This window comes from Leptosomus discolor, chromosome 10 (assembly GCF_034619465.1).
Source record: "Leptosomus discolor isolate bLepDis1 chromosome 10, bLepDis1.hap2, whole genome shotgun sequence".
Taxonomy (NCBI): Eukaryota; Metazoa; Chordata; class Aves; order Leptosomiformes; family Leptosomidae; genus Leptosomus; species Leptosomus discolor.
In genome coordinates, this window is record NC_141400.1 from 24657575 (window position 1) to 24680854 (window position 23280).

General features: G+C 49.7%; 1 pseudogene; it reads right to left on the minus strand.

Annotated features, from left to right (window-relative positions):
* The window catches only part of LOC147414817 (axonemal central pair apparatus protein HYDIN-like), a 65952-nt pseudogene that overhangs the window by 38235 nt on the left and 4437 nt on the right, over nucleotides 1-23280 (minus strand).

Genomic DNA, 23280 nt, shown 5'->3' on the forward strand with positions numbered 1-23280 from the left:
TAGGAGAAAGGCAGTGCCAAAGCCAACATCTGCCTCTTTCCATAAGTAACTGCACCCACAGCGAGCTGTGGGACGGACCATAGCTCTCACTGGAGGTGGCGCTTTCTGCCCAAAACTCAAGTGCTCTGCAGTAACCTCTCGTTTGGACAGGGTCCAGCTTGGTTCCCCAGCTGAGGGGGAGATCTGGAGGAACAAACAACGCAGCTACTTCCTGGCCCAACTGCTGGGTCAACAACAGCAGCAGTTTCATAACCTGGACATCTTGAAGACCACCTCCATCAGCTCAGAGTTCACACGTGGCACTGAGGAGCCACTACCAGGCAAGGACAGCACAGTGATGACTTGTCAAGGTCAGTGCAATGGTAACAAATCCTTGTCCTCCCTTTCCTCTGCTTTCCATTTCCAAGGAGTCAGCTCCCATATGTCCGCAATGTCACCTACAGCTGAGCCGTACTGGGCAGGATGCAGCAAAAAGCAAGGACTTTGTCCTCCGGCAGCCACCTGGGCTTCTACCACGGCTGCTTCTGCTGACATATCACGTGTATTTGCAGAAATAAATTAAATCAAATTTGAGATGCACTCAGAAAGTCAGAGTTGCAGAACAGCTTGTTTCCCACAGGCTTGGATACTGCTCAAAGTGTTCATGGTCACACAGTAATTCCAAAATCACTGCTTCCTCTTTTTTGTCATTGCTTTCACCAGCAAGTTAACCCTATATAGGCCAAAGTGACCTGCTGCAGCTTCTACAGACAGCAACACCTGAAAATACTGGCAGCTACTGGTCCACTCGCACGGTAAAGCTTCTGCACAAACCCTGCAAAGCCACCCTGCCCAGAAAGCATTGTCAAGACTATCCCTCCACCAGCTTCCTCACCTCTGGAAGCAATTATTTCCTCCAATCACTTGTTACAAGGGTCTGATGATTTCTATAGGGTGCTCCCAGACATCACAAGTGACAAGTGGGAAGAAGAGAGCAGCCACTTTTGGCCAGAAGGTCTGAGGCAGCAAGGTCCCAGCTCTGGGGGGCCTCTCCAGCAGATTTACATGGCACTGCAAGAAGGGCGTCCCTCCAAGGGAAAAGTTACAGGGCCGTCACCAGAGAGGTGGCTGGGGAAGTCAGTAACAGCAGGTTTTTAGATCTTACATTTGATAAAGAGGAGAAAATACTTACTATCATCTGATGTAAAGACATTCACATGCCAGGAGGGCACACAGACACGAGCAAAACTCTGAATGCAAAACTGATTCTTTCATAAATAATGGAATAAATGGAAATCAAAAGATTGAGAATGCTGGACAAGACAGAAGGGGAGAGACTCCTGCAGTAGCCCACTTACATTCAGTCCCAGAGCGTCTGTGTAACATGAACACAGCCATGTAGGAAAGGTTTCCACTCAAGGCTTGAGGCCAGGCTACACTTTATGTCTGTACATCGTTACAGGCAGCACCAGCACTCAGTACGGTGGGCAGCCAGACTTCTAGACCTCACCTGACTGCACTTCAGGAGCTCCAGAGCACGTTAAGCTACTTGTGGAGACACAGCCCAACTGTAATGAAGCAGGAGCCCGGGGACACATGCCAACACCAGCTCTGACAGAGTGCAGGATGCTCTTAATGCCCAGCTGATCAGCTCCCGCTCTCCACAATATTCCTACTGCTCTGACACTGCTGCTCCCTTGGTCACATCACGCTGCTGTAGGCTACAGCGGTGTGAAACTGCAGTTGTGCTGACACTGGCAGCTCTCAGCCTTAGAGGGGCTATAGGAGTAACCAAGGAGAGAACACGATCCCCTTACTTGGGAAAAAAAATAGTTTCACCTATTTTAAAAGGAAGAAGAGGTTGGGATTATTCTAGGGTTTAGTCCGAGATGAGAAGGGATTTTGCGCTGCTCAGACAGCAGGCATTCTTTGTCTCAGACCATGCAAAGACTCAGAATCAGGGCTCTGGTCGATTGAAGGACACGGGGTTTTGCTTGCATAAACAGGAAAGCCATTTTTTCTGTACTTCTGTGCAACAGAACTCAGAAAGTGGGTTTAAACCTGTCAACCTTGTGTCCAGGCTCACAGATGACACTGGAAGGGAGATTCAGATGTGGTACAAGTCCAGGTTATACAAAGGGACTGGTATTTCTGTGATTAAATTTGGCCTCCTTTCCATAGAGGACCATTTAATTCCTCAGGTCAATATGTGAGCAGACAGTGCTCTAACAGCCTTCGTTAATCCCCACACACTAGGTGTGAGGCGAGCCCTTACCTATAATCATCGATACGCCTGAACACTGTAAGGACACACACTGAGAGCCCTTAATTTACAGCCCGTGCAGCAGAGCTCAGCTCTAGGCAGGCTCCTGCAGCCTCTCAGGAGGCCACACTTCAGAAATGCTTTTTACAACAAGCTCTCCCCGCCACACCGGACACCTGACGGCGTCTCTCTCGGCGCATCAAGGCAGCTGATGTGGGGATCTGCCACGTGACCTCGTTCAGGGAGGAGGAGGAAGAGAGGTTCTCGGCTATCGCTTACCGCCGGCTTGATGGTGAAGATGTCATCGGAGAAAAGCACGGAGTCGCCTGGCACTTTCGCCCTCTGGTGCCGGAAGGGGCGGGAGAGAAGGGAAAGGTGTTCTCAGAGAGTGGGGTCCACCATGCTCTCCTGGAGACAATAACCCTTCTCGTCCTCCTCCTGCTTCTGCAGCCCGCAACACCGCCTGCAGCCCCGGGGAGAGACAAACCAAGCGGCCAATTTAATAAGCACCACGTGTGCAGAGACTGTCACCAAGCGCGGGGGCAGCAAAGCCCTCGGGGAGGAACCACAGCCGCTCAGCAGGGGCTGACCCCGAGCCACGGGGTCCCACAGGGATCACATTCGCACTTGTGGTTTGCTGCCATGGCAGGTACTTTTGCTCCACGCTTAGAGGTTAAGAAGAGGTTTTGGAAAGCCAGCAGCCTTCAAGAGAGCCTCCTGGCTCGAAGCCACTGCCACAACTGGTGGGGAATCCACCAGCCACCTGAACTGGCTTTTCCTGCCATAGAGCTGCTCGGGGGAGGCAGATCAAGGAGCACCCACTGCAGTGCTTCACTGGGAAGGGGAGAAGCAGCTGCGGCTCAGCTGCAGGTTACTAACATCGCTCTTTTTCTTCCCTTTTGGACCTGCAGGGATAAACAAACTATCTGCTCTCTGCTCCCTATGCTGCCTTCCACCAGACGATCCCAGAGCACTTTACAGCAAACTAATGAGTTCAGGTGTTGCATCACTTTGGTGAAATTAATGGGTTTATATCCATGAAAACAGAGGCGCTGAGAGGGGAAGGGGCTTTGCCTGGCATCACCCAATAAAGAAGTCAGGACCAGCATCTCTGAATCCAAACCCTTACCTCTAGCCTTGCACCACCTTATCTTTTTCCTCTTTTTGGCCTTCTCTGCAGAGCTCTGACACAGTTAATCTCTCCCTCCCTTAGCGGTTGTAGCAGAAATCATTCTAGCGTTTAAGGATCACAACCAAGAGATGAGAAGAGCGCTGCTACAAAGCAGTTGCTTCCTAGCTGCCATATCGCTGTCCCCCCTTCACACCCCAGTCCCCTGGCCATGAAGAACCAGCAAGTGACAGCTCGGGGGGGATGAGTGGAAGGCTCCGCATGCAGCAAATGGAGGCAATGCAGTATACACAGGACAGTGATCATCACCCAGCTAAATCCCAACACAACTAGAAAGGAAATACAGTCATGGACGTTACCAGCTGCACAGACAGAGCCTCGGGCAAACGCTGTCACCAGCGCCAAAACCACGTGCTTTGGCGAGCTCCCCGGGGAGTGAGTGCAACGGGAAACGTTTCTCCATGGCTGACCTACAGTGCTGGGCATGAGGAGGGCTTCCAGCCACCGAGATAAGCCACCCTCAGCTCAACCTCCGCCAACAGACAATAATTCCACCATCAGATCCCAGAGAGTCCTGCAGGAGGGAGACAGAGCAAACCCCTGGAGAGATCTTCTAATGACCCAGGTCTTTTGGGGTCACATCCCTGTACAGGGTCCCAATTACCCTGAAGCCCAGCAACACAAACCATGATGCTGGGGATGGTTCAGTTGTCCTAAACCCTTCAAAAGCACCCATACCCCTTGAGGCACAAGTTAGTTTTACCCTTGGGCAGTGTATCTTACTGAAATTAATCTTTCAAACAAACCTCAGCTTCTGATGCTCCTCCTCTTCCTGAGCAGCAAAAGCCTTCCACTGGAAGCGGGCTATGATGTCACTCTGATTGTCGATGACCACAGATCCGTAGTTTGACCGCGTGACGTAAGTCTTCTCAACTGTCAAGGAGTTCCTGTCTAGCCTGACCTTGACGTCCACAGCCGCTCCATAAAGGCTTGTGTGAATATTTTCACCTGCAACAAAGCAGAGGGAAGTCTTTGCTCATCTCACTTGCTGATGGAAGTGCAAGAAGCGGAGCAAACCACAGGTAACAGAACAAAGCGTTACAGCTTTTAGCTGTATCAGCAGTCCCACAGATCAGTACATTTATCGCTCCCCGATAGCTGCATGTGTACAGCATGAGGATGTCCTGGACACTACCTTAAGCACTTTATTTCTGGGTGTGCTTGTCCACATTTATCCCCAAAGGACAGTATTTACAGTGAGATTTTTCAGATGTGCCCAGGTGACCTTTGGGCTGCCATCCCACTCAGCTCACAGGGAACTCTGCATCGAAGCCATTCAGATGCCTCTGAGGAGTCACACCTCAGCCACAGCTCGCCCAGGGTCTCCTGCGGGCACACCACCAGTGTTGTGTCTCTCCTGATCCCTTGTTGCTGACAAGCAAAGATGCCTGGGGGCACGTGGGCAGAAAAGGGAGGCTCAGAGGAACAAGGGAAGTGACGGCCCGTGGCAGGATGGGACGCAGAAGAGAACTTCCCTGGTGTAGAAGCAATGCCCTCACTTGCTGTGTGTTTGTGAAGATAGATCAGAATGAGACTGGTGGGGCACGGCCCACACCAACCCACCAACCTGCCATTACAGGCTTGCAAGCCCACTTCAGCCTGGATCCTGCTGCCTAGGCCTGAGCGTGCAAGTCCACACTGACTATTCCCAAGCTCTTCAACAACCACAGCGAGGACATCTTTGCTTTCCACCTCAGACCAAGCTGAAGAGGAGAGCGCCCCTGGCTGTGCACATCACCTGATTGAGGAGTCGAGTCTTGCTGGAGCACCTGCCAGCATTTCACCTTCCAGAACAGACTCCCACCAAAGGCTCCCTCATTTCCACAGCTTTCAAACCTTCATTCTTCCCAACCAATAACTCCTGGGGGTCAACTGAGCTCAAGCTTCAGCACCAAGCCCACGCTTCCTGTTGCAGGTGAGTGCTTCCCAGGTGAGGTGCAAAGAGTGAGGTTCCACTTCTAAGGAGTGGTGCTTAAAGCCTCAGAGACAGTCCCAACTGACAAGTGCAGCAACCTGGTCAGACACTGGAGAGCATCCCCCTGCAAAGGCAGAGCCTTCTCCTCACTGCACAGGTTACAGCAAGGCAGCCGGTAGATGGACCTGCCTTTAAAAGGCTGCCATGCAGCAAGGAGAGCGCTGGATGGGTGCTGGATGGACTCCTTAAGCCCCGAGCCAGACACCACAGCAGTATTGCATTCACTCTGGGAGGGGGCTGGGGAATGAAGCAAGACTCACCCTTCAAACAGTAGACCTCTACAGTCATTCATTCATCTCCACACATGGAGAATTCAGCCTTCACGTCTGCACAACCCCCAATTTCTTCACTCTTAAGGGGGTCTGGAGTGGTAGGGAGTTGTGGCCAGAGATGAGTTACATAGCGAGAAAACCAGCCGTGTTCCCAATGACTGGACAACCTGCTTTCTGTAATGGACAACTTAGCAAATAAACCCAACTGAAGTTCTGAAGAGCTAGAGTCAGGTATGCTTTATAAGCACTGCCTTTCCCCTCCCCTGAATCCTCAGCGCACATTGGCAAGCAGAGGAACCAGGACCCAAGAAATGGGAGACGTCCACAACTCGGGTTCACAGAAACACGAGGTAACGCTCTACAATGATCAAGACAACAAACTACTACAAAAGACACACCATCAAAACCATCATCATCTCACTGTCTCAGCCCATGGCCATGTAGATGTTGAAGTAGTTGGTCTAGTTCTGATCTCAAAAAACAAGCTGAGGCATTTGAAATTAAATAGAGAAGGGCAGAAAGAACGATTAAAAGTACGAAGCAGCTTTCATATGAAGACAGAATAGGATTCCTCAACCTAGAAATCATATGGGAGATCGGTGGGAGAGGTTTGGAAAAGCAAGAACGGCCTGGGAAATGTGAATCAGGAAAAAATTTGTCACGATTTGTCATAAAGCAGGAACCTAAGGGCCTGAAATAATGTCAGTAGTCAGAAATTACACAAAAGTGGTACTTTTCCAGGGAATATGCCTTCCTTTGGAACACACTCCCACAGGAGGCTGTAGAGGCTAACAGCTATAAAGCCAGGGAGCAACCGGACAAATTCTTGGAAAATCATCAGAAGCTATTAAACAAAGATGAGAATAAAGCCTCCAGCACAGAAAAATGCCAACTCCAGAGCCCAGGAGGGAGAAAGCATATGCACCACCTGTTCCTGCACACTTTGCTAAGCGTCCCCTATTGCTGCTCTCCTGGAAAGGAGCTGGGGACACCGCCACCTTTACACTCCTGGCTGCAGGCACCGAGGCACGTATTAAAGGACAATGAAACCATCGGATGACGAGAGACAGCTCCGCAAGCACTTCCTGCCAAACCCCAAGAGCCCTCAAGTCCCGGCGACTTTAGTCCTGGTGTTGTGACGTGTGGGGTGCAGATGGGCAGAGGGCAACACAGAAAAAGGGACTGTGGCAAGACAACAGAGAGGCAGTACAGGGGACAGAGTGGGAGACAGCGGGCACCGGGGAGAGCCTGACAGAGACGTGCCTACCCCGTCTCACACCTCAAACACAGCATTGTCTGCGGAGACGGGAGTTGGAGAATCCACAAAAGACTCAATATGAGTTATATCAGGAAACTCGTTTTATTGTGCAGATGCACTTTCTTATATGGCATAATTTTCCAAAGTCATCATGACTTGCAGTTTTTCATAAACTCTAATTGTGCTATACATACATCAGTCATCTGCTTCTACCTATCACTTTACTATTAATACTAATGCGTTCCACCTCATACGGATGTTAGCTTCTAATCCTTCTATTCTGACCCTCAAGGCCGAAGCGTCCTTGAGGCCTACTATATTAGTTTAGACAAACTGTTCAACAGAGTTTTCCCTGTGCAGGCCCTCTAGCATTCCATGCCTGTTTTCAGCGAGCTACGCTCCCACAATTGTCCAACAATAAATCTTCCCACATGCATACGCACACCGTAACGGAGAATCAAGGTTCCTCCTTCCTCCACTCAGCAACTCCCAGCAAAACAGGATTCCTAAAATCTCATACCCATTTGAGAGGATGCACTTTAACAACCCCCTAAACACCGACCAGTTCTCACTTGTCTTTCACGTAAAGCTGGGACAGAGCAGATACAACGGGAGAGGGAATTCAGGTGGCTGGGAAAACAGGGAATGATGGTAGATGATTGTCACGGGGGGTGCTGGGTGGAGGACACCATGCTGAGACCAGGGTCCCCCAGGGATGGACCAGCACACAGGGACACAGGACACACAGAATAAGGACAGACTCGGCCTTTGCCCCTTACCTGCTCACTCCTAAGCACTGATGAAACACGCAGAGGTTTTGAAAGAAAAGGGTTCAGAAGTAGTTTGCAAAGCACATTTAACATTATCCTGCCCAGAAAGGGCTGTTTCAAAGGACACAGGGAGCTTGCCCAGCACTTACCAGTGTCACAGCGAACTATCAGGGATCTTGAACGATCCCCAGTCCTCAGCGGGTGGAACTCCACTGTCACTTGCATGGCGTCACCGATCCCAAGAGTCCCAATGGAGGGATCAACAGAGAAAGGGCTGCAACAGAGAAAGGGACACGTCAGGACTGTTGTGGGAGATTTAGGGACTACATGCCCTTTGCAGTCTAGTTCAGGTCACTGGCGCAAGCCAGGAGCAAACCAACCACACCCAGCGGAAGACAAACAGAACATACAGGATCAGAGACAGAGCGACTGACTCCCACTTCTGGAGAGATCCAGCCCTCAGAAGATCCTATGGTATAAAATGATCTCGTCTCCCCCATGCTCTACATCCAGTTCTCCACAGTGAGGCTCAAGAGTCTGACTGCTAGGGAGGGAATGGTTCCTGAAGAGCCCAGAGGTGGTGAGAGCTATTTGCATGCACAACTTGACACAATTTCCTCAGGAATCTGTTTTTTCCTGCCACCTATAAACCTCACCTCAAGAGGTGCAAATGCCAAGGCAATACCTGTCCCAGGGAGATTACAGCCTAGAAATCAGACAGGGAGAACAAAAGTCTCTCTTGAAGACTAGAGAATAATTACAGTTTAATTGGCAGAATTCAATTTTTTACCTTGAAAACACCCTGGTTTATCTTAAGAAACAGCAGGTTACATCAGAAATAATCAGAAATTATCCCATTGCAGTGAAAGCCACTCTAAGAAAAGGAACACTCAGAAAAACCTCAATGAATGCAAATGCAGGTTAGAGCAACGCAATGACAGGGAAACAAGACAAAAGGAGTATTCCATTTCCAGCCTGAACGGTTAAATCCCCAGCTAAATGAAGCGCCATTACCAGGAGCAGATCAAGGCCAGTTTAACAGGAGGTTTTCTGTGTATTCACAAGCAATGCAGTCTGGGACTCTGGGTTGTAACCCAAGCTCAGTAACTGTTTGCTTGGCCCACCCAACAAATTTTGTACCCTATGTTGGAAACAGAAAACGTGTTGGTGTCCTTTGGATTTAATATAAGCAATTGTGATGTGCTGCCAGGCAAACAGCCCTTGGCTGACAGACACAGACAGACTCTGTGCTTTAATGCTTAGGGATAAGTCAGAGGAAACATTCTTCTGTGTGATGGCAGCTGGGCTTCGGGGCTTTTGTACAGCCCCACTAAGAAAACAAAAGTTAATTGCTTTTAGTGCCCTGCTGGTGGTCGATTTGCCAGCTTAAAAACACATTGTGGAGAGTTTTACCACCACTAGAGAATGCAACACACACAAAAATAATGAGCACAACTGGAGCCATGCACAAGCTGAGCTTTGTTCATGTAAGTAGTGACAGCTGGTGAATTGCTGGAGTTTCTGCTCATTAAGGAGATATGGCTTCAATTAGGTGCTGACCCGTTCCCATTACAGCTGGTGAGAACATCGCCCCTGACCCACGGAGAAGCAGCGGGCCTGCAGTGTTACGTGCTGGGCCTGAAACTTCTGAGAGAAGCAAAGACAAGTCACCACCAGCCTCAGAACTGATGGCTCTGCGCAGCCCTGCGTCTGCACTGATGGATACACCAGCACTGCTGCAGATCTCTGCTGGTGCTTGGGTGGGATCATTGCCTGGTGTGGGAAAAGCACAGAATTTCCCCCCCTCCCTTTCCTTTGCCAGAAATAATGCCAGAACAGAAAAGCCGCTGGTTAAGGGGAATCCCTGGCAACCCCTCAGCACTACCTCCCATCCCATCACCTTCCTACTCCTTCCCCGTGTCTACATACTGCCCTCAGATGGCTGGGGTGGGAATAACACTCCTGGAGGTGACTTCAGGGGATGCCTGAGAAAGAAGAGATCTTCATATTTTCAAGTTATCAGAAGAGGAGGATCCCACCAAGTTCAGGACTCAGTTCTCAGGACTGAGAAACCAAGTACAAATCGGACACTGCATCTCCTACATCCCACCCCATAATACACCCACAAGACAGCTCTGTTACTGCTGTAGCAAGAGCTCGTTATCCCTCACACAGACCTGCTTCTCCAAGACCCGGAGATGCAAGCCCCACGGTCTAACTTCCCTGAATTTCAGTCAACATCACTGAGCTGTTCCCTGCAGCCTACAGATAAGAAGAGATGCTAAGGAGACATCCCCGACACACTGCAATAGCCAAATAAAGCCACTGCCAAGAGATGAAGCTGGCAGGCTAAACTTCAGCCTTTTACCCATTATTGTGAGCTGCTCTTTCAGATCATTCTCATACTGTTAGATCTACCCTTGGAATAAATCACTGGTCCTCCTGCAAGACAGAAAAGATAAGGTTTGGAGGGGTTTAATAGCTTGTTTTCTTCCAACATGCTTTTTAACTATGTCCGTTTGTGTTTGCTTTGTTGTACGACATCTAAAGTCTCACAAGTCCAGATCTCCCAGTCGCACCTTGCAATCCCCAGCTTGTATAAACTCATCTAGCCGCACCAATCCAGCGGAGACCTTCCCACCAGTACCTGCTGAGATCTTGCCTATTACCATCCTTCAGAAAGGGAGCAACACTAGATTTGTAAGCAAGTTCATAATGATACACTTTAGCATTCACATATTGCTTACTTGCACCAGGCATCAGCTCCCCATCTTGACAGACTTGAGCAAAAGTTCTGTCCCATGAGGATACTGAGGGCCAACTACTCCTGACAATTCAGAAATACAGCTGACGAGGGACCAAAGCTGGCAATTCTGTGACTCAGGCTCTCAAACCGCCACATCACCTTGTCTCCTGCAACCATACATTCGGTAAATGCAGCGTGCAAGGAGGCTGCAATAGACTTCCAGTCCCATGGTAGGATTATCTTCTACAACCAAACTTTCTTTGGGCTGCTGCCTTAATTTGCATTATAAAGTCATCTGAGTTTGGGAGAACCGGTTTCGTTAAAAGCTACCTCCAACCCCAAGGAAGACAGCGAAGTTATTGGTGACTGAATTGCCTCATCTGTCCACTAAGACCTTTTGTAGGAAAAAAAAAAAAGATCATGTAATCTTAGCATATATTACTTTTTAGTAACGATATAAGGGCCAAAGTCAAGCAGTCTGTTGGGTCAAAGCATCCAAGACTCCAACTCTGTGCTGAAAAAATCCTGCACAGAGTCAGCATCTCACAAGCTCTGTCTTTCCTTCTTCCACTGCACCCAGGCTCTATTTTCGTATGGTTGCATGTTCTTTGTACGCCCTATGGTAACTCTCCGATCCCACACCTCCACACAGTATATGGGTACTACAGGGAGGAATGCAAGGGGGCTCCAAGCACTGTGCCTTGTAGGACAACTTCCTGAGCTTTCAGAGCTTGGTGGGGACATTCCTAAATGGATCTTATCTCAGGCTGATCCTCCCTAGCCCCATAGCAAGGCGCAGCACAATGTCTGTAACGTCAGGAAAAAGCAGTGCTGCACTGCGATCTGCTTCCAGACACCATTCGCAACTCAAATGTACTGGAATGACATTTATCTCCATGAATGTTCTTTTGTGTGGGGGTTGCTGGAGCCACAGGGCTCACCGGGGAGCTCAGTGGTAGGCAGCTGAGCACCCTCTCACAGCACAAGCAGCAAGGAACCCACCATCGATCCCTGCCAGCAAGAGACTCAGTCATTAGTGTGACAGTTCGCAGGTACAGCAGAGGGTCCAGAGGCACTCGGACAGCAAGAAAAGTGTTGGTGCAACGCAGTGATGACACGTCACACGATGTGGTCCCCAGCACTGACTGCAATAACCACTCCTGGCACACCACGGCCTCATCACACAGGGAGAACGTTGTTGTTCTGGCCTTGGGCTGCCATAGGACATCTTGACCTGGTCAACAGTCGGGAACACTCAAAATTTGGTGGAGGACACCAAACCAGGGGGAACAGTCGACACACTGGAGGGCTGGGCTGCTATTCAGAGGGACCCCAACAGGCTGGAGAAACAGGCTGATGTGAGCCTCCCCTAGCTCAGGGATAGAAAATACCAAATCCTGTGTTTGGGATGGAACAGCCCCTGGCAGCACAGCCTGGGCACTAGAAGCATTTCTACAGAAGAGGACCAAGGGGCTGGAGCACAGGACGTACAGGGAGATGCTGAGATAAATGGCTTTGTACAGCCCTAGAAGGAAAGGCGATGGCTGATCTTACTTACTGTGTTACTTGCAAACCTGATCAAACTTCCACACTGGTCTTGCTTTGAGCACTGTGTTTGCTCAGATGATCTCCAGAGGTCCCTCCCAACCTAAGCTGTTCTATGGTTTTATCTTCTAAATCAGCCCAGTTCCATTTCACATATTCCTCCCATTTCTCATATTTCCTACACGTCTGTGCATACACGTACAGGCAGATGGTAGACAAACAGGCTTTAGGGGAACCCAACCTTTAAGGAAGTGCCCAGTGAAGAATTCATTATGACATTTTGCTGAACACTTAAAGCAAAAAAAAAAAAAAAAAGAAAGCAGAAACACAGGAACTTCAGAGTATTTAAAAATAAATCTGAATGAAAGTGGGGGTGAGTTAATTAGAATAAAATGCTGCTTATAGTCAAAGATTTAAATAATCTGTTTGAAATTTCAGACTGGATTTCAAAAGTTCATAATGAAATGGAAGAGATGACAGATGCCTTCAGCTGACAAGGGAAATCATATCAGCTTTTGATCTCTGTACACATGCAATCCAGTTACTTGGAATTCTACTTTTTGGTCTAGTTTGAAGTAAAACTTTTGTAATGCTTCCTATTTCTTCATTGTAAATCAGGACTGAAAGATTTAAATGCTAAAGTTCAGAAACTCTTAAAATCCATGTCAAGCAGGATTCAACACACGCTGTACCAGTCAATAGAATAGTTGGCCAGTACATTGCAAAAAGATGTCGGACTCTACTGGGTATTTATTTTGGTGCGACAACTAGATCTGGAAATCCCAGGCGAAAATTGCTCAGTGACTGACAAGTTCCTACCTCCCTATTTCCACAGTGAAAAGCAGCAGCCTGCTTAAATAGCATCCCAGCAGCCTGCTTAAATAGCCTGGCCAGGCTTCGGTGGAAGCTCCTGTTGGACCCTCACATTTCACAGGAGAAAGGTAAAAAGGCTTCCTCTGAGCCCTGAGTTCCTCGGGAAGAAACCAAAGCCACTCAGAGGCACCCAGTCAGACAGCAGGTCTTTGCTGCATTCTTGACCTCAGCTCCTACACCAAGACCTCTGGGACCGCGCAACTCTCAACCAATGACCAGCAAACCGAACCAGTTTCCTCGCAGATGCGGTGTCCAAAAGGCATCAGCCTCTCCAGTTCAGCACACTGGAAAACTGGTGACCGTCTCGAGACCAAAAGGAGCAGTGCAGGCTGTCCACACCACGGCTCACATCAGGCATTTGACTAGGGGACCCCCAGAACACCACGTGCTTGTGGCCTCCCACAGAACGGGTGTATTTGGCTGACAGCGGTACGTAACCGTTTCAGAAGGCACTCAGGACCAGGAGGTTGCACGCTAGCTACTAACTACTCTAGCACTCTCCAGAAAACCAGGGAGAGGTAAAGCTCTAGAAGAAAAGGCCCCCAACCCAGGCACCAGATATTTCCTGCACCTCCTGCCTGTGCCCTCGTCAGCATTCTGCTTTGGGGCTGTAGGGCAGTTCTGAAGCCAGTGCCTGCTCACCTCCACTTCAGAGCTCACCCTACTTCAGAATATTTGGTTCTAGGGACCAGACCAAACCGACTGGAAAACAAAGTTCCTGGACCACACAATGTTACTGTCAGGCCTCAATGCCATTGCTTTGACCTACAATCTCTGACTGCACTTGCTAATACAGCCCCAGCTGCGGATAAACTCTTCAATGTCTCTTTCCTCAGCTCAGAGCTCGCCCGTTTCCTAACGCTGCATTTGGGCTACGTGAACTGAGCTCCTAGAGCTGCCGTCTGCCAGGCAGGATCTGACACAGCCCAGGGGCAGACAAGTTGCCTTCCTACATTTGCTCTCTCAACTGAACGGAATCACCTGTGCTGGAGACACCACTGCAGTACAAAACTCCACTGCAGCTTGTGGGGTTTTATCAAAGGTTGCATCACGCTCAAAACACTCTAAGCAACAGCAAAACCCCCACGTCCTGCCCATTTCCAGCTACGGCTGCACTGCAGCACCTCAGAGGCTCTAGCTCCTTTTCGGTACTGTTTACTAACCCTATCAGCACACAACAGCGTTCTGCACAAGAGAGATGAGCTCCCTTACCTCTGAGCGCTGAGGCAGTAGCGGGCCTCCCGGTTCCCGATGGTGCGAACCAACAGAGTTTTCTGGGTGCTGTGCTTGACTGGACAGACGGAGAAGTTCAGCTGGTCAGGGAAGTCCAGGACAGCTCGGGCACCTATCGCTCGGATAGGCACAATGAACTTTTCCCTTTCTGTGATGCAGATGAGCTGGTGGAAATAATGCTGCAGGGAAAGAAACAGTCTCAGCACAGCGCATTTAGTACCATCCCCATGGCAGAAGACAAACGGCTGTTTCCGAGGACTGCAACGCAGCGTTCAGCAGTGCAGCGGTGCTTTTTACCTGAGTGACCTTTCATTCCAGCAGCATGACTGGGATGGGGCTGTTCACTTGCAGAGAAACAAGCCTGTTGATTCGCCTGCTTTCGCAGCAAGCTAGCAGCACCAGGTAAATTTATCTGATACTTTGCTTCTGAGGCACCAAAATAGGGTAATTCCACATGAGGGACTACAGCAGTAACAGAACCTGCTTCGATTACCACTGCAGGCTACTAAAGGCACCACTAGAACCCAGCTGTGCCACAGCACTAACTCCAGTCCCAGCAACACAGCGACCTCGTTGAAGCTTGGCAGGGGATGCTCAGGTACAATTCCAAAAGGACTTGCCCACAGTCAGTCTTTGGTGCAATACTGAACAAGCTGGACACGGTAATTGTTCTAATGTCAGGTGAGTGTAGGGTACCTGTGCATTCCCCACCCTTTCCCAGAGCGTTACAGGGACAAGGCTGGGGACACACACCCTTAAAAAGCTATCTGATCCCTCCCCCCACCCCAGAACTGGCTCCCCTCCATACCCAAACTATGGAGATGTTTGACAAGTACTTAAAAGCACCAACAACTCCACCCCCGCCCTCAGCAGCCTATTCCAGCTCCACCCTAGACTTAAACAGAGTTACTCCTGTGTCTAATCACAGTTTCCCTTTACATCTCATCCAGCCTCAGGGGACGTAGGAAACAGCTTTGCTTCCTCTCTGCTGCATGGCTGATGCCTCCATCAAGTTGCTCTTGTCAGGGCTCTAGAAGCAGCGACTTGGTGCCTTGTTAGCCTGCCTGCCCGGGGCAGGGTATCAGGAGCTGCCCGTGGGAGACACTCAGACACCCCTGGGAGAGCAAACTCCACTGTGCTATTCCCAGTCACTGCCTTGTTCAGCCCAGAGCCAGACAGCCCGCCCCCCCCCCCAGCTGTCTGGCATTCAGCAGCAGGAAGGCAAATGAAATCACCAAAATCATTTTACTGTAGGGATGAGCAGATCAATCTCCAGACGGACGGTGCGACATCGCTGTGCTAGAAGCATCGCCTTGCCCCCCCCAATCAGTGGTAGAACAGTTACAGCAGGGCCAGGAGCCATCATCTCCAGCAGCTCTCTGATTGATGAGCTGATAAAAGCTCTGCCTCTTATCACTCCCTCGCTGTCCTGATTTTTTTCCCCTCAGTGCTTTTAACTCGTTTGATATTTTTATAACTGTTGAAGCAGGACACAGACAATTTCATTTAGGAACTGCACACAGCAGCAAACTCCCTTAACCAGAGCAGATTCAGATTCCTCTGTGCTCAGGATTTCCTGCTCCCATACCTGTCCTCTCCAAGCCTGGAAGGGACCCAAGGCAGCCAGATGAGGCACAGACACAGAGCTATTGCTTTAACACCACAGCTGACACCCAGAGCCTGCCAGCCACCTGTTCAGCTGGGGTTTAAGATTGCTGTCACATCCAAGATGCAAAAGAATAAAAAAGGATCTTTTTTTTCTAGACAACTCCAATATTCACACTAGAAATTATAGAAAGCCCTTTGCTTCTCATATTGGGAAGGTAAAATATCAGCAAGGGAACCATAGCAAGCGACCTACAGAATTGAACATCACATTCCAGGAGAGAGTTTCATCTTCAGCAAGTCTTTCTGAATTCACAGTTTCCTACTCAAACTTGCAGCCTAAGCGCTCTAAAATGGAACCTGTGGGCAGCCCATGTGAATTTAAAGCACTTGTTATCTGGGTACTTCACGTCCTCCACTATTTAGATCCTCAGAGACCCGCATTAGCAAATGAAGAATGCTACTTACTTTTTTTTTTTAGTTTGGACACACTACTGTAACAAAGGCATTGTAAATCCAATTGAAAGCTGTGTGCCTCATTAAGTCTTGGCATCACATACCTACTTATCTCTCCCTTCCAGATGCCAGGTAGACAGGGGAGGATGGAAGCAGTTCAGATCAGCAGGGGATAAAGAAAAAAGGGAACTTCAACAACTGGAGGTGTTTGAGGGAAGTAAAAGGAAACAATTAAAGTCACTGTCATTGCTAAGGAGCGAGTGGATCAACAGCAATGTAAACAACAGCTCAAGGAATAAATCCCCCCCAAAGCAGGCACAAGCAGCCTTCCCAGCTTCGTTGCTGATGAGGGGCACTGGGACTGCCTGCACAGCAGTGCGGGGGGAAAGGGACTTCTCCGGGCACGTGAAGGCAAGGCCAAAGCAACACGGGTTTGGCCTCACAGAGACAGCCGTGCCCTTGGCAGAGAAAGCTGCCTCTCGCCATTCACGCACTGCACGTTGGGTGCTGAGCCCCTTCTCCAGGGACACTGCATCCTGCACAAGGCCCGACTCAAAGCACCTCAGCACGGGCCGACCCTTCAGCCACCTTCTGTGACCCCACCAGAGTGGGACCCTGCGCCAAGGGGAACGCAGCACCAGCCCACAGAGGGAGGCAGCCCCAGGACAGACAGGTGCCAGGCAGAAGCTGGCTGTCCTTCTGCTGCAGTCCCTTACGCTTTTGAAAGCTGCATTGCCCTCCCTTAGGAGACAAAGGCTGCAAATTCTCCACTGCCCCGTGTGACCAGGGCACTAACTCTGCACGCACTCCCTTACAACCTAGGGGTACGGTTGAAACCAGTTTAAAAATCTTGGTTTGCTTTGCAACTGCAAACCCTCAGCAGACTGTTTAAAAGCAGGTTTCTAAACACGCCCAGGTGAGAAAGGGGTTCTATCACTTCTATGATCAAAGATTGTTGTGTTTAGATGCAGCTTCAGGCTACAGATTTTCATGAAAATATGACTTCACCCTTCATACAACTCCTGTCTCAGTTTCAAGGAAAACATACCATTGTACAACGGTTCCTCTTAGTCACCTTTGATAAGGAGTAAATCACAAGCTCTGTAACAAGCATCACCACTGGCATTTGAATTCACACCCATTAAAATTAAAGAACTGCTTGTCCCAGACGTTGTTTCAGGCTGGTCACAAACTCAGGTGAACATTAATTACTGCCACAGCGATACCAGCCTGAACTGCCAGTACGCCAACCTCCGATGTCAGGTTTGCTGCAGAACCAGTCCTAATTTCTTCACTGAATCCCTTGCAGCAGACAACTTGCAAAGAAAAAGACCTCTGTAGCATGAGGCAACACGGCAAGTCAAGCAAGGAAAGCTCCCTGCTGAAACCACAATACCATAAAGGCTGGAAAATAAGGACCGTTGAGAGAGGAGAGACTGGAGGTTGAAGAGAGCCTCCCACAAGAAGGGGTATCCCTTCCCCTGCCTCCCCCAGCTACCAATTCACAGGAGGCTTTGAAATCAGTCACTGTGCTCCAGGTTCACTTTGCACAGGGCCATTTGCCTTGATCTTCTGCCCCTTTCCTCCACCCCAGAGTCATCTTGGAGTAGCTTCTGTGTGCTGCAACACATCTGACAAGGCTGGACTGAACTTTAAAGGAAGTCATTTCAGTAACGCAGTAACTCACCATCCTCTCATATTTCATATTAATCAACGAGCATTAATTCAGCCTCCACTAAGCATCAGTAATGACTTTTGCAAACCTTACAGACTCAACTTGTGTTGCCTGAAAAGTTTGTACTGCTACATTGACAAGAGCAAGAGGACAAAACAGAGTAAGCTGTGCTGTGTTTTTATATGCTTCTTGCTTCCTTCTTCCTTTAAGGTAACCCATTAATAAGCCTGCAGGACACACAAATGTACGAATTCCTGTCTGTTGTTTATTTGCCAGTCAGTTCCACGATGGTTTCCAGTTGGGCAGAGACTGTCAGACCATAATGCAAGGGCACCCGGGAACACGGGGTGGCACGAGAACACCCACACTGTACAACTGGAGTCAGGAACGGGTAAATCAGAAGCAGCAAGAGTAACTAACTGGAAACATTGCCCGACACAAAAACGAGCATTTCATAGCTACAACGCAAGTGCCAATCACCAAAGAGGCAGCTCAGCTCTTCGTGTCCTTTGACAGGCCCATCACGGGGCACATTCCCAAGTGACTGCGAGACAATAGGGAACTGCTCAGTTTTCAAGCAAGGCCTACAGGACACATGGCATTTCAGCCAACAACAACTCACATGATCCTGGTATTTAGGGCTTAGCTGCAATTTTACTCCCTTGACTCGGGAGCAACTTCGCTCAGGTCAGATTTGCCCCAGGGAAGAGCAGATTTGAAGCAAGAGAACTCTATAAACTGACCCCAGAACAGCAGGGCTCTCCAGCCCTGACAGAGGGGTTTGGACTTGCATCCCAGGTCACTGGGTTCTCCCCAGTCCCTGTGGATCACGGTGCAGCAGAGATGCAGAGGTTGTTCAAAGGCAGCTCTCATAAGCCTTCCCCAACTAAACCACAGCTATTCTGCACGCCAGTGACCGCCAGGCCAACGAAGGCTGCTTTACAGGGCCGTTTCCCAAAGCCTGCCCCTCTCTGCCAACGGGTTTCCAAGGTGCTGTGCACCTCCTGACCGCGCCGTCGATGCATTTCCAGCTGAGCTACAGCACTCTGGTGCTTCGCTGACTCACGCTCCATCAAACACGAGACAAAACATTCCATTTGTACAAAATTCTGATTCTGCTGTATAAATCCCACGTGCTCCCCGCTGAGCAGCGTGCATCCCCCTCCCGGTGCCCGGCACCACCCCTGCAAGGAGCACAAACCCCAGGTCAGCAGAACCCTCCGGGGTGTTGAAGCTGTGCAGAGGGGCTCTCACTGGCAGAGCTCCCTGCTCCAGACACCAGCCAGTTCAAGGGCAAGACAAGGCACAAAGTATGGGACACTAGTGCTCTCCGGGGTTCTCTCGCCCTACTTCTATCTGTGGTGACGTTCATGTGCTGCTCTGCTGCCTCTCTAAACTTGAAGAGCAGCACTTTGCCCTTCATGGCCACCAATTTACCCCAAAAATGGACACTAATTAATACTAATAAATCACATTTTAAAGGCACCAGTATCCTTTCCAAAGCCTACCTCAGTGAGATTAAGCTCTTTTGTCACTTGGGTAGTTGGGAGAACTGCCCTTGGCCAACATAATTTTTACCCTAAACATTAATGACGTTAAATAATTTCTCAGTCTCTCCAAAGGAACAGATTCTTTCACCAGCATGGGGAGCTAGGCACCACAGGGCATTTCCTCCTCTCCAGTTCTCTATATCCATGCTGTCTGAGGATACGACACAGTGTTAAACTAAATCAAGCAGCAAGTGAAAGATGAGAAAACAGGTCCACCCAAAGAAATCTTGCACCTCTGGCCCAGTGCAGAAACATCTGCTGGCTCAAAGCCATCCCCTCACCTTGCCTCTTCAACAAAGTCATGCTAAGAGGTAGCAGGATGCTGGTGGAAAGAACCAACCTGCCTTTGTTTCCCTGTGACACTTCCTCCCTCCCATGCCATGTACTAAATCCTTCTCTACCAACAAGCCCCCAGATAACAGCCCTGACCCTTCCCAGCACAGCACTGACAATCAGACTGGCCAGGGCCCCAGCACTGGTGGTCAAACCTCCAAGCAACAGCACGGCGTGTTGGGCACGGAATAGGGGCCAGTCGACAGAGCAATCACAACGCCAGGCGTGAGGACCCAGGCACCCCCCAGGCTCTGGGGTGACGTGTCTGCCTGCAGACTGTACCTGCCCCTTCATTTCTACCCATGCTCTTTCAGGCAGAAGTCTCACAGTCGCCTGCAGCACACCAACCTCCGGCTGAGTCACAGACACCCAGAGCTCAGTGTGCCTGTGCCAGGCTGGCCCCCTGCCGTGTGCACAGCCCACCCTCTCCCCCAGACTCCCAGCTGGATCGCAGGCAGGCAAGTGCCCTCAGGGACAGCACAGCTGCAAGGCCTGAAAACAGAGGGCAGGAAAAAGCATCACCTTCGCTCCAGCCCACGGTGAGGCAGGGAAGTGGTTGCCAGATGGGAAGAGAGAAAAGCTCCCTGGATCTATTTGTTCCTCTAGGATTTTCCATAACAATTAAGCCCCTGCCATTGAGTAGAGAGATGGCTAAACATCTTATCAACGCCCCTCCCTGCCCTTTTCCTACTGTTCCATGTGCATCTTCCCTCGCAAGCGCTCAAGCGCAGGCAGGGAAAGCACAGCCCGTCAGTCCCCACCGCAGTGGCTCGCAGCACCACGCAACGCCAAGGTGTGACGAGCTGCAGCCTGCCCGACCACAGCCTGCAGCAGACCTCACAGCAAGGGGTGGGCTGTCCCAGTGTGCAAGAAAAAGGACACTTTAATGTTCTTCTGTCTCACTACTGTGTCCAACATGATAGACATTAAGGTGACTCCAGTTTTCAAAGGCAGTGGTCCTCACTCTGGCCAGGTTCGCTTTGGGTCTTCCAAATACCTGGCCACTTTTAAACAGACTTTTGTATTTATAATTAGTGGAGCAAACCCCTAATTATGCAGCAAGGGACAGATACTAGAAAACAACATCTTGAAAGGCTGCCCTGCCACAGACAGTGGACTCTCATGCCTGAAGCCAACAGACATTAAATGTTCCAGCACTGAAGATAAAAACAGTCTGAAACACGTAAGAGCCTTCAGCTTACGGCAGCATAATCTTCACCACAGGGAAAGAGTTTCCCCCAGTTCCAGATCCAGTGCGAGCCCCTGAAACCAGGAGAGTTCCCAAAAGCCCACACCAGCTGCCCTGTTCTGAATCCAGCCCCGCAGGGTCACCTTCCCCTGAAGGCACCAATCTCCCGGGACCTCCAGCCTTACCTTGTTCTCCTCAGGGCTGAACACGATGCGGAACGCTGAAAGCATGCCAGGGGCTACCTTACGGCACACGTTATGGGCACCGATCAACTTGAAATAAGGGGAGCTCTCCAAGATGACCTTCAGCAGCCGAGGAACCTGCAGGAAAGACACGAAACTAGGATTTTGCCAGCCAAGGAAACAGGAGAAGAGACCTGGCCTTGCCCTGGTGACCTCCTTCCTTAACCACCTCTCCAAAGCACTTTTAGCTCTAGAGGTACACGCAAGTAATACACAAGGGCGGACTTGAATCCCTTCTGCCTGGGCAAAAGTGTTCTGTGCCCTGCTGTGAAGGACTCCCCAAGCAGGTAAGACACCAGCAGTACGCAGATATAGAACCTGAATCAAGTCATCCCCATATTCATCAAGCCCAAAGAACCTGCTTGCTTCCGCCTGCACACATCCATGCAGTCGTGCCTCTAGAGGAAGAATGTATCATCTGAAGGCAAAATGGTATTTGTTATACTGGGGCAAGGGAGAAATTCATTTCTCACATACTGGGTTGGAGCACAACAGTCAAGCTGCAGGGCTAGAGTCATGCAGGCAGACCAGTAAGAGAAGGAGATCGCAGATACGGTGGCCTTACTGGGAATAAAAGCAAACCTGAAGAGCAAGAGAAGGAACGCAGGAAGGCAAAGAGACAACCCCAGAAACAAGATGGCCAAGAGAATTTAAAGGGGGCTGTGGAGAAGCAAGGGAGAAGCAAGATACTCTCAAGGAAAGGCTGATGCAGAAGACCAGAGCAGTCAACTTGCCAAAACAATGGGAAGCCAGAGGACCCCCCAGGCTGTGCCTATCAATCATGGGCTTCAAAGGCATTTTCGGCCTTGAAAGACAGGACCAGCACTGACTCACAGATGGGTTTCGTTATGAAAAGCCAGTCTCTGCTCTCCAGAGCCTCTTGCTGCCTGGCGATTGTAGCCAGTGCAGGCAAGCCAGATTTCGGGGCATTCCTCCCCATACCCAGCAGTCCCTGCAGGCACCCTGCTGCAAGTTTCTGCCCTCTGGGATACCACAAGCACAGAGAGAGCAAACAGGCATTTTCTAGCACACAGATGCCAACCCCGGAGCACCAAATCTCATCTCAGAACGTCTAAACCAGGCAATTTTGACTCACAGGCAGCTTCGCTGAAAAACAAACCCACCCAAGGCTTGGGAAAAATGGAGGTTCATTCTGCACCACCCATTCGAGCCTGATAACCCATGGCCAAGTCAGTCCTGAACTCTCCAAACGCCCTTTGCTCCCAGCAAAAGTTCCAGGGCCAATTTCAGACTGCAGACAAATGTTTTGGTCACCAAGTCCCTTGGGAGATGAGCACACGTGGCCAAGACCTTCAGCAAAAGCCACCCAGAACATCTCTGAGGGTGGCGAGGAGAAGCCTGAAGACAGAAAAGCAATTTTTCAACACGCAGGTAAGAGCAGGAAGTATATGGCGAAGCATGTCTGTACTGGAATGCCTGCAGAGCCTCTGTTTGGAATATACTTTGCTGTTAGCCAGATTTTTATGGAGCAGACAACCTCAGGCTGCCGTGGAATATAAGTCAGTATTCAGAGGAATCTGGGAAACAGGTGAGAAAACTTTGAGACAGAGCACAATGTTGCTTTTCTCCACGACATTACCAAAAGCCAACAAAATTAGAATATAAAATCCTCTCTTGGGATTATCTTCCCTATCTTTGTGTACTTAAACATGCCAAGGATTCCCTTAGCACTGATCGTACTGTTACCCCAGTGCTGTCCAATGGTTGAGGTCTTATTGGCTTCAAAACTAATTCATTTTGAAAAAAATCCACAGTTCAGACATTGCTTCCGCTTTACAGGGCAGACAAACCCCAAGGTGCAGCTGTACAAGTTCATTATTTTTTTACTGGGAACAGCAGAAATGTTGATGCACAGGTTCTTTTCCACTTGAGGAAGCATGAATAGAGCAAATGAATAGTTTGCCAAGTACCAGCCACCAGGCAAAGACAGACATTTTGAAGTGTCACAGGGATAACGGACCAGCTGAAGCCAAAAGACTTAGTGGGAATAAAGCAGAGCCATAGGAAAAGAAAAACTGAGGCACATTTTAATTAGGAAAGAGGATACCTACAGGAAAGAGTGCCCAGGATCAGTCTGGACCACTCGAATGGTATCCCTTGGGCACA